The following is a 9362-nucleotide window of genomic DNA, read 5'->3' as shown; positions in this document are numbered from 1 at the left end:
GGGAGCTGGGAGAAGAGTTGTCATGCTGAGGAGACCGGCATTTGAGGGCAACATGGGGCGCACGCTGGGCGCAGGACGGGGCTGGCGCGCCCTTCTGTGTTTCTCCCCTAAAACTGGACCACCTTTTTTTCACGCCCTTAACTCAGGAGAGGCTTGAACCAATTGGAACCTGGGGGGCTGGGCCCGGAGGAAAGAGAGGAAAGGGAAATCAGGCTGCAGGAGGGCAGCAGGGAGGGTGGGGAAGTCGAGGAGGTGTGCTTCTGGTTGTTCCCCCTCATTCCTGAGGTGGCGGCTACTGCCTCCTCAAAAGCTGCCTAGTGGGCAAATAACAGGGTTTGGGCAAGCCCCCGGGGGAGGGTGTGCAGGATGGGACAGAGTCGGCAAGAATTATACTAGGCCTGCACCCGTGCCTATTCCCTCCAGACGGGGCAAGACCCAGATAACCCCGTGCAGACTCCGCCGCGGCCTCCAAAAAGGGCAGCTGAGAGCTGGAGTGGAGAGGACGGGAAGGGGCCGCTGGCGCCCGAGTTTGGCGGGCGCCTCAATGGGCGGCAGGGGCCAGAGCAGCGGCCTAATGGATTCAGGCCTGCCCGGCAGAGGCGCACCCGCCCGCCCGCCCCGAGCTCTCAATAGCGGACAATGGAGTCCCGGGGTGACCTGAACAAAGAATTTGGAAGTAGTTAAACTGCAGAACACGTTCTGGGCCTGGGTGCCTCCTTTCAAAAAGAGCGCAGGGAGAAGAAAAGAAAGCACTGGGGGGTGGAGGGGGTGAGAAAATGCCCAGGGGAAAAGTTGGTAGGTCGCCCTAGCTGCCGCCAGCTACCAGACGCCAGGAATTCAATAGGAAATAGGGGGAGGGGAGAGAGTGGCCCAAGTCTGCAGGACCGCAGGGAGAAGCTGAGAAAGTTCTCCCAGAGATGGCTAGGGTTCCCCAGCAGGGCCAAGTCTTTGCCCAAGGCAGGGATCCTGGCCCCAGGCTTCCACTCTGGGCCAAGCTCAGGAGCTGGGCTACCCAGGGAGGCTAGGAGAAGCTTCCCTTGGGCTTTGAATGCCAGAATGGGAGCCAAAGGGTGGGGAGGAGGGAGGGAGGGACTGGGCCCTGCCCTTGTTCTCCAGTGGAAATTCTAAATGCACTGTCTCTCTGGGTCCCTGTGTCTAGCCCTCCACTTCACTGGATCTCTCTGAGACTCCTCTAGCAGGATCTTTCTGGACAGATCTCCCTCTCTGATCCTTTTCTCAGAGTTTGTTTTTCTTTCGCCATCCATTTCAGAAAGGCTGGATACCCTCCCCACCTTGGCTCACCCCACCCCACACAACCAGCAATCGAGATTCTTCCAATGAGAATATTCTCTCTTTTTCTTTTAAAGTCAGGCCCCTAGGTGTAGAAATTAAGGCTAATTATTATTTTTAGCATATTTTTCTGATCTTTCTCAATTTTTCCACAATGAAGAGTCACAGAGCAGAAGAAGGGGAAGTCAATTAGAAAAGCAGTCAGTTACACTGCTGTCAAACTAATTTCGAAGAGGAGTAACTGGAGAGGTTATGGGGACCAAAAGAGTAAATAAAATGACAGAAAAAAATGGTCAAGAAATGCGTTGGGGGTGGTGGGGTGGGGAGACAAATCATCTTTCCCTCTTCTAGCTCTTTCCCCAAGTTGTTTAGAAAAGAGAGAAGTAGGAAAGAAGAAAGGCGCTGTGGTGTCCACAGCTCTTGGGAGGCAATGCCTCCAGAATCGGAGAGAGCGCGCCCCAGCCAGGCGGTTCCCTCCTACGGGAGGCGCTCGGTTTGCAAGGGGTTAACAGCGTTGCTCGTGAACTTGGCCTGTCTGTCTGGCTCGTGATGGATAGTGAAACCCGCTGACAAGTTCAGCCGGAGGGACCTCCCCTGCTGTGGCGGCGGGAGAAACACATTAGCAGAGGGGACCCGGGACAAGCGGCCACGGCGCGCTGGGGAAGACAGTGGTTCGGCGGCAAGGCAGGGCGACGGACAAGGCGCGCTGCTCTGCCTACCCTCTCGGCTCCCGCCCCTCCTTGACCGCTCGCCTCCTTCCTTGAAGCTTTCCAACATCATCGGGGAGCACCAAAGTTTCCCGGGGTTTCGCGCTGGGTGTCCCAGAACCCCCTGGCGGCCCCTGTGAGCATGGCTGGGCGAGGGGAGCGGGGCGTCGGGAGCCAAGCCTCTCAGGAGGCCGAGTTCAGCATTTGGACAGCGGCTCCGGGGCGCTGTTGGCCGAGCGTGAGGAGTTTGCAGGTGCATAGCCCAGGGCGGGGCAGCGACAGGGGAGGCGGAGGCACTGGGCGTTGGAAAGGCAGGACCCAGACTAGAGGGCACCCCCCGCTCCGTACGGGACACGTTTCCCTGAGCTAAAATACCCCTCTGAGCTCACACGGGGGCTCCGGGACCGGCCAATCTAGCGCGGATACCCTCAGCCTAACAAACCCTTGCGTAGGGGAAAAGGTAAAAGGTCCCCTTTCAGCCCAGAGAGTAGACTCCCCCCCCATCCTCCCAGCTCTCCACTCCCCCCAAAGCATTCTCCCCGGATCCCTGAGCTCCGAGCTGCCAACCAGGCTTCCAACCCGCTGCTCCCAGGTTGTTGGTGGCTCTGGACGCGTCTGGCGGCGCGAGGGGAATGGAGGGCTCGAATGGCGCCGCGACTCCCCGGGAAAAGCTGGGAGGCAAGCGGGGCGGGGGAAGGAAGCGCCGGGGAGCAGGGCTGGGCGCCCCTCGCAGCTTGCCTCCACCCCCTCCATTCCTCACTCGCCTGGGTGAGGGGAGGGGGGGCGGGGGGAGCCGCGCTGACGTCACTGCGGGCCGTGCCCGCCCGAGAAGGCGGTGCTGAGAGCCGCTTCAGAGCCGGGAGAAGCAGCGTACCGCCAGGAGCCCCTGAACCACCGCCGCCTTGCTCGCCTCCCGCGGCTCTCGGCCGTGCGTCCGCCAGGGCAGGGGCGCCTGGAGAGCTGCCGGAGCCGGGCCTAAGCCCGGGAACGCGCCAGACCAGGGGCCGCGGAGCCGCTGTCCCCGCAGCCGCCCCACCCCCGCCGCTGCCTCGCGGGCCCCCGGCCCCCTTCCCGGTCCGTAAGTGCCGCTGCCTGCTGTGTCTCAGTGAGGCTGGGGAGATGGGGCTAGAGAGCCAGGGCGGGAGCCTCGCCTAGGGCAGCGTCAGGGAGCTGGTCTGGACTGGGAAAGGGGGCTGGGGCATCCCTGCTCAGCCCCCCAGGGCAGCACCGGCGGCTCTGGGCTTCCCGTTGCCGCCGGGCGGGGTGAAGGCGTGCGCTCTGACTGCAGGTGGAAGGCGGGATCAGCCTCTGGAGCCTGAGCCATCACCCCCAACAAATCATCAAGGCCAAGGTCAAGGTTCGTGGGGCAGTGGGAAGCGTCCAGAGGTGAGGACTTTCGGCGTGCAGAGAGGGGAAGGGCGCAGGGCCGATGGAAGTTGTGGAACGGCAGACTGGTTTAGCAGCAAGGAGGGACTGTTTCGGAAGTGCGGTTCCCTGGAGTCCTCCGACCTCCCCCTTCCTCCCCTCTGACCCTAACTCTCCTCTTCCTTCTTATCCCCTCCCCCTCAAAAAACAACCCAGAAAGTGGCTTCTTGAAAAAATATTTTAAGAAATAATGCAACACACAGCACCCACTCTAGACAAGATTTATGGCACGCTTTCCCCTTCTGTAATGGGAAGTTGTTGGAAAATCCTTTCTGCTCTGCTCCCCTCTCCATGCCCCACAACAGGCCTCTTGGAGCTGTTCAAGGGTGTCTCTGCAGCCTCCTCCATCCCAGGCTCCAGTGAACTTGGAAAGAATGAGGGTGGCAGTGGAGGTTGAAGCTGTGGTGAGGGGCATCTCTGGGAGAAGTCTTGGGGGGGGGGTGTCTAGGCTGGCCCCCAGCAAAGCGGGGAGGTAGCAGAAGCTGGGAGTGGCTCCCGGTCAGATCATGGGAGCTGTGCATGCCTCTAGAAGTACACAGTCTGACTCTTTGTGACTGAGAAGAAATAGAGATGCTGGGGGCTGAAAGGAAGCCCCTTTTTGAGTGCCCCCATACCCTGTAAAATGTGGTTTCTCCAGCAATGTAGAGGGAGAGAATGGAGTTTGAAAGTCCGGCTTTCAATCAAAGAACAGAGGCCAGAAAGTAGGAGAGGTGGGCACTAGGGTGGGGGTACCATGCAAAGCTGCACCGCAGGCGCCTCTATCAGCAATGGTAGCTGCTGGGGACCCCAGGGGAGGGATGCTGCTCTGCCCACGCCTTTTCAGGAGGGGTGTTTCCTGGTTCCTGCCCAGCCTGGGTCTCCCCAGAGCCCGCACCCTGGATGCCTAAGCCTTAGCTTCTGAGGAAAGGGAGGCTGGACGTGGGAGCCATAGCGGGCACCACAGCCCAGCTGACCACGTATACATGAAGGTGGATATGGAGGCCCCTGGGAGCCCTTCGTGCAGGAAGCTGGGTCCATCTGAGCTAGTCCAGTGCTGGACTTCCAGACTCCAGACAATAGGAAGATCAGCCTAATCAAAGCTTGAGCCTGACAGAGAAGCAAGGGAAGGAGGGAACAGTGGGGAAAGGGCACTCTGGACTTGGCCTAGGTTGTGACCAGAGATACTGTCTCCTAATTAAGGCCCAGAGGGCTCAGGAAAGGAGGGCTAGATCCAGGCTGAATGTCAGGTCCCATAGCTGATGGAGCTTGGGTAGCTCCATCAGTCTCAGGCTTCCAGCCTCTGGATAAGGGCAAGTCTGGTAGCAGGATAATGGGTCCCTGCACAGGGCTGTTGGCTATGGTCAGAACTGCTCACTCTTCTTCCATTTAACCCATTAACTCACTGTGTCCTAAAATGGGGGGAGGGCACACTCCTGCAGGTTGTTAGGGCCCTCACACTGAGTTGTGTAACCACCAAGAAACTGGAACTTAGGCAAAGGCATCTTGGAGCCCAAGCAGCTGAGGTTGCCAATAGGTATGAGAGCACTTGTGTACATGTGTGCCTGCATGGGTAAGGTATCTGCCACCTGCCCTAGGCCACCTGCAAGATAGGTGTTTGGGCCAGGTGTGGGAGGAGGGATTTTCAGGTCGTGTGAATCTGAAGGGGTACAGGGCACATGGGTGGCTGCAGCAGGAATGGGCATTTCTGTAGATACAGGTGTAGGGGCCCAGGAGCCTCTCTGTCCTTTGGTGGAGATTCAAGAATGAAAAATGAAGTCTCTGGCCCTCAGCGGAGGTGCCTAGACAGGAAGCCTCCTCATGAAAGAGCCACCTGCCAAGGGGACTCTCTTCAGCTGTTATTCTTTTCCTCTGGTAGTTGCTGGCACCCCTATAGCTTGGTTTGGGACTGTGGGGAGGATGATGAGGTGAAAGGGAGTGGTGGCAAGAGAGGTCAGGCTGGCAGCTCTCAGCACCAAGGCCAGGGCCTGGCCACCACCACTGGTGCTTTAGTCTCAGCAACCAGCACTCAGTCAGACCCAGTGCCTGCTTTCCCTTAACCTTGGGGCCTGTGCTGGGCCCATGGGCTAAGGCCAGGGGATTGGCATGGGACAAAGCACATAGATCCCAGACCCAGTCCAACGTTCAGACAAGAGAGTGATCAGGGCCAGGGCTGATCAGGCTCTCCCCACTTGGGCTTGGAATCAGCCTGCTCAACAGCCTGCCACTTCAGCTCACGGTGCCAGGACCACACAATGCACCTCCACCCGACATCAACCTGGACCATTTCCTGGGCCCCTGTCTAATCTGTGCATGGAGGCTGGCCGCCAGCCCAAGGAGACTAGGGTCAGCCCTGACCCAACAGAGCAGCCTCCTCCTCGATGCCTATGCCCTCAAGGTCAGATTTTTCTGTGGCCTCCTTCTTGGGAGCAGTGTTATAATGGCTGGGGGGGGGGGGGGAGGGGGAGGGGTCGCTCATTCTCAGACAGTCCAACTCAAGCAGGCCATGGGACCTTTGCTGTCTGGCCTCACCAGCTCTCTGCCAAGGGACTCAGTTTCCCAAAAAGGGTAGCAGAAATGTGGCTCTGATGACAGTGACCTCTCGCATCTGAACTCAGTTCAAATCGGGCTTTTAATTCTTTCTCCCAGAGCCCCCACCCGCCCTCAGCTTTCCAGGCGGGCCTCTGGCGCCGCTGTGTTACCGTGAGCCTCGCTGAGGAGCCATTTTGTGCAGCATCCTGCTTAAATCACACTCCGAGGGGCTCCTTTCTCGCTCTCTCTTCCCCCACGCTCCCTCTCTCCCCTTCTTGTCTCGCAGGTGAGCAGGGCTTCTCCTCCCCTTCCAGCCTCCGCAGCCCCACCCTTCCCACCCGGCGTGGCCCAGAAGGACTAGGGCTCTGGAGGCCACCCACACACACCAAGAAGAGGAGACAGTGCAGGTTCCTGGAGCTGTAGGAGGAGGGGAAGCAAGGGGAGCCTCCCAATTATGGTAATCCTTTGGAATTAACTGTCTCAGGCCCAAATTCGGGTGGTTCCTTCCCCAGGGCTGCTGTCAGCCTCTCTCTGTTTCTCCACCGCTGTGGCTCTGTCTAGTTCTTGTTCACCTGCTGGAAAAAAGAATGTGTGTGCAAAATGGGATTTGGAGGGAGATAGGTAAATGCCAGGTCTGGTCTGGCATAAGCTGACTGGGATGACAGTGGGATGCAGGCCGCCTTGGATTTAGGGTCAGGATGAAAATAGAATAAACCTGAGACAAGCGGTGGGGCAACAGGCACTTAACAAAATTGAGAACTTGGCAAAACAGAGATGTGTCATTTTTAGGGGAGAACAGGAGAGAAAAGGATATTTAGAAAAATCATGAAATCCTTTCCATGCCACCCTCTTTTGCCCTCTTGTTTGGAATGCATCCTGCAGAGATCTGCCTGGCTGAGAGTGGCTCAGCGCCCCAGGGCCCACAAAAATAGATCCTCAAGGGTACCTCCGCCCAGCCTCTTGGGTGCTCTGCTCAGCGGCAGCGGAGTCTCTGGTCAGAGAAAACCGGTGTGTTGACTGCTTAAAGTCAAGAATCAATCCACCCACCTGTTCTGCTGCCAAATCTCTCCCTAGCTCTTGGACTAAATGTTTCCTCCCCCCACCCCCCCACCCCGGGGACATCTGGGAGCAAAGATATCACATTTTTCATATTTAATCTTTTGCCTCTCAGGGATGGCTGGTGTGAGAAGGTGAATCTCAGCGCCTAAGGTTGGTGGGTAACCACAGTATCAAGGAGGGAAGGGGTGATGGCTGGGGTGAGCAAGAAGGAGCCACTCACCTCTGGAAGGCTGCAGTGGGGCCTCCAGGTCTGTGTCAGGCTTACTTGGGGTTGATTCTGGTAGGTCCTGGGTGGGAGCCCCTTCCCTTTGCTGAGCTACTTGCAGTGAGTAGGCCTAGGTGTGTGCTGAGAGCCCTAGAAGGAGGGCTGAGGCAAGGGTTTGTGCTTTCATTTTTCGGTGGAACTTGAATTTAACCAATATCTCAGTTCCAGCCTAGGACCTCTCCAAGGGACCAGGCACAACTGGTTGTACCCTCCTAGACTTGCAGAGAGAGGAGGGACCCAGCAGTCTGGTACTGAGCGCCAGGGCGTGGACCGAGTGTAGCATGGCTCGGGAGCTTCTGCATGCCAGGCACACACTAATGGGTGGGAAACCGACCCACGCACACCAGGACATTTAATTCCTCCTTCCCTTCTCATTCAGTCTCGGCGCGTGGGCTGGGTCGACTGCAAGGTGCTAGGCGTGGGAGAGGGAAAGGGAAGTTAAAGGTGAAACAGCTCCTACTCTTGGCTCTCGGCCTCCCAAGTGCGTATATGGCCGCTCTAGAGAGACCTTCGCCACGCCCCAACAGCGCGTCCCCAAACCTTGTCACCGTAGCTCCCTAACTCTGACGGTCCGCGGTGGCTGTCAGGCTCCTAGGGGCTTGGGGTAAGGCAAAGGAATTGGGGGAAAGACGAGACGGTGCGCACCCTGGCTCGCAGCCCTAACGCCTTTGAGAGCAGAGGGGGCGCTCCCTGCCCTCCCGGAGGGGAAGCTGTGAACGCCGAGGCCATTGTAAGGCTGGGTGGTGCGGAGCGCGGGAAGGGGGCTGGGATTTGAATGAGAGTCTGTGATTGGCCGATCCCTGAACTGACGTCACTTCCCCGCGGGGCGATTAGCCTGAGAGAGGAGGGCTGGCAGTCCAGTGCGCTGGGGGCAGCCTGGGCGCCCGAGGCTGCCGAAGCGCACTGCGCGGGTGCCCTCAGTGCGCCCCGGGACGCCGTCGGAGCGGGCAGCCGGCGCAGGTGCCCGGGCGCACAGAACGTGGAGCCGGGGAAGAACGCGCTAGGAGGGCGAAGGAGGGAGGGAGGGAGGGAACTGGGCGGGGGCTGCCGGCCTTGGTTGTGCGAGTCAGTATGTCTGTGTGTCTGTCGGTCTCCTTTGGCTCTCCGCGTGCGCCCGGGGCTCCGAGAGCGGCGCCCGCTCCGGTTTCCGCGCCCGGTGGGCAGCGGCACGTGGGGCCAACGGCGCGGCAGCGGCGGTGGCGAAGGGAGGCCCGTTTCTCTCTTTGGTTATCTAGCTGTATGAGTGCCACAGAGCCGTCATAAAGCTAGATAACCGAAAGTAGAAATGACTCTCACAACTTCTGCGTGCGAGCGCCCGTCCCGCCGGCCGCCCCGGCCCTCACGAGCCAAGAGGAACACAGAGGAGCCCAGTGCCGGCCCAGCGGACTCCAGCCGGGCGGAGCGGCCGCGCCCGGAACAGGTACCTGACCTCGGCTCTCTCTCTGGGGACACTTTCCGAACCCTGGAAGTACTTACCAGCTTTCCCCCTACTCCTCCTCTTTCCCCGCCCCCACCCATCCCCCAGCGCCGGAGTAGGAACCCCAAAGTGGAGCGGGCCGGGAGAAGGGAGGGGGTTGGGGTTGCAGAGGGGTCGCTAGCGGGGAAGGCGCCAGCCTTCGCCTTCACCCCATAAATCAGGCTGGAACAATCCTCTCCCGGAGCTGTGGACGGGGATTTTGGGATGCAAATGTGGTCCGAGAGAGACAGTGACCGGTAGGGGGTGGGAGTGGGGGGAAGTGAAAGGGTGGGCAGGGGGCTGCCCTGCCGCTAACAATGCGCCCTTTATCGAATTATTCGACGAGTCAGCCCCTGCGCGTCATTAGCATACGGCTTGGGGGTTGCCGGAGCCTCGCCCCTCGGTGAGGTCAAGTTCTTGATAATTTGATCACTTTTCACGGGCTCTGGCAGCTGCCTTTGTGTGCAGTTGGGGGGTCTGTGTGCAGCGTGAAGCGGAGCAGAACTGGCGAGGAGTGCGCTCAATGGCTAGGGGCCGGGGCGGGGGGCCGCCCTCCCCGACCGGCCGGCCCTGCCCTGCATACAAACCGAGCTCTGGCGAGCGAGCGGGCGGGAGGGACCGAGTTCAACCCCGCCAACCTCTACACCAGCCC

Source organism: Hippopotamus amphibius, chromosome 2, assembly GCF_030028045.1.
Source record: "Hippopotamus amphibius kiboko isolate mHipAmp2 chromosome 2, mHipAmp2.hap2, whole genome shotgun sequence".
NCBI classification, from domain to species: Eukaryota; Metazoa; Chordata; class Mammalia; order Artiodactyla; family Hippopotamidae; genus Hippopotamus; species Hippopotamus amphibius.
The sequence above is the reverse complement of the archived record's forward strand: the minus strand, read 5'-3'. Positions refer to the sequence as shown.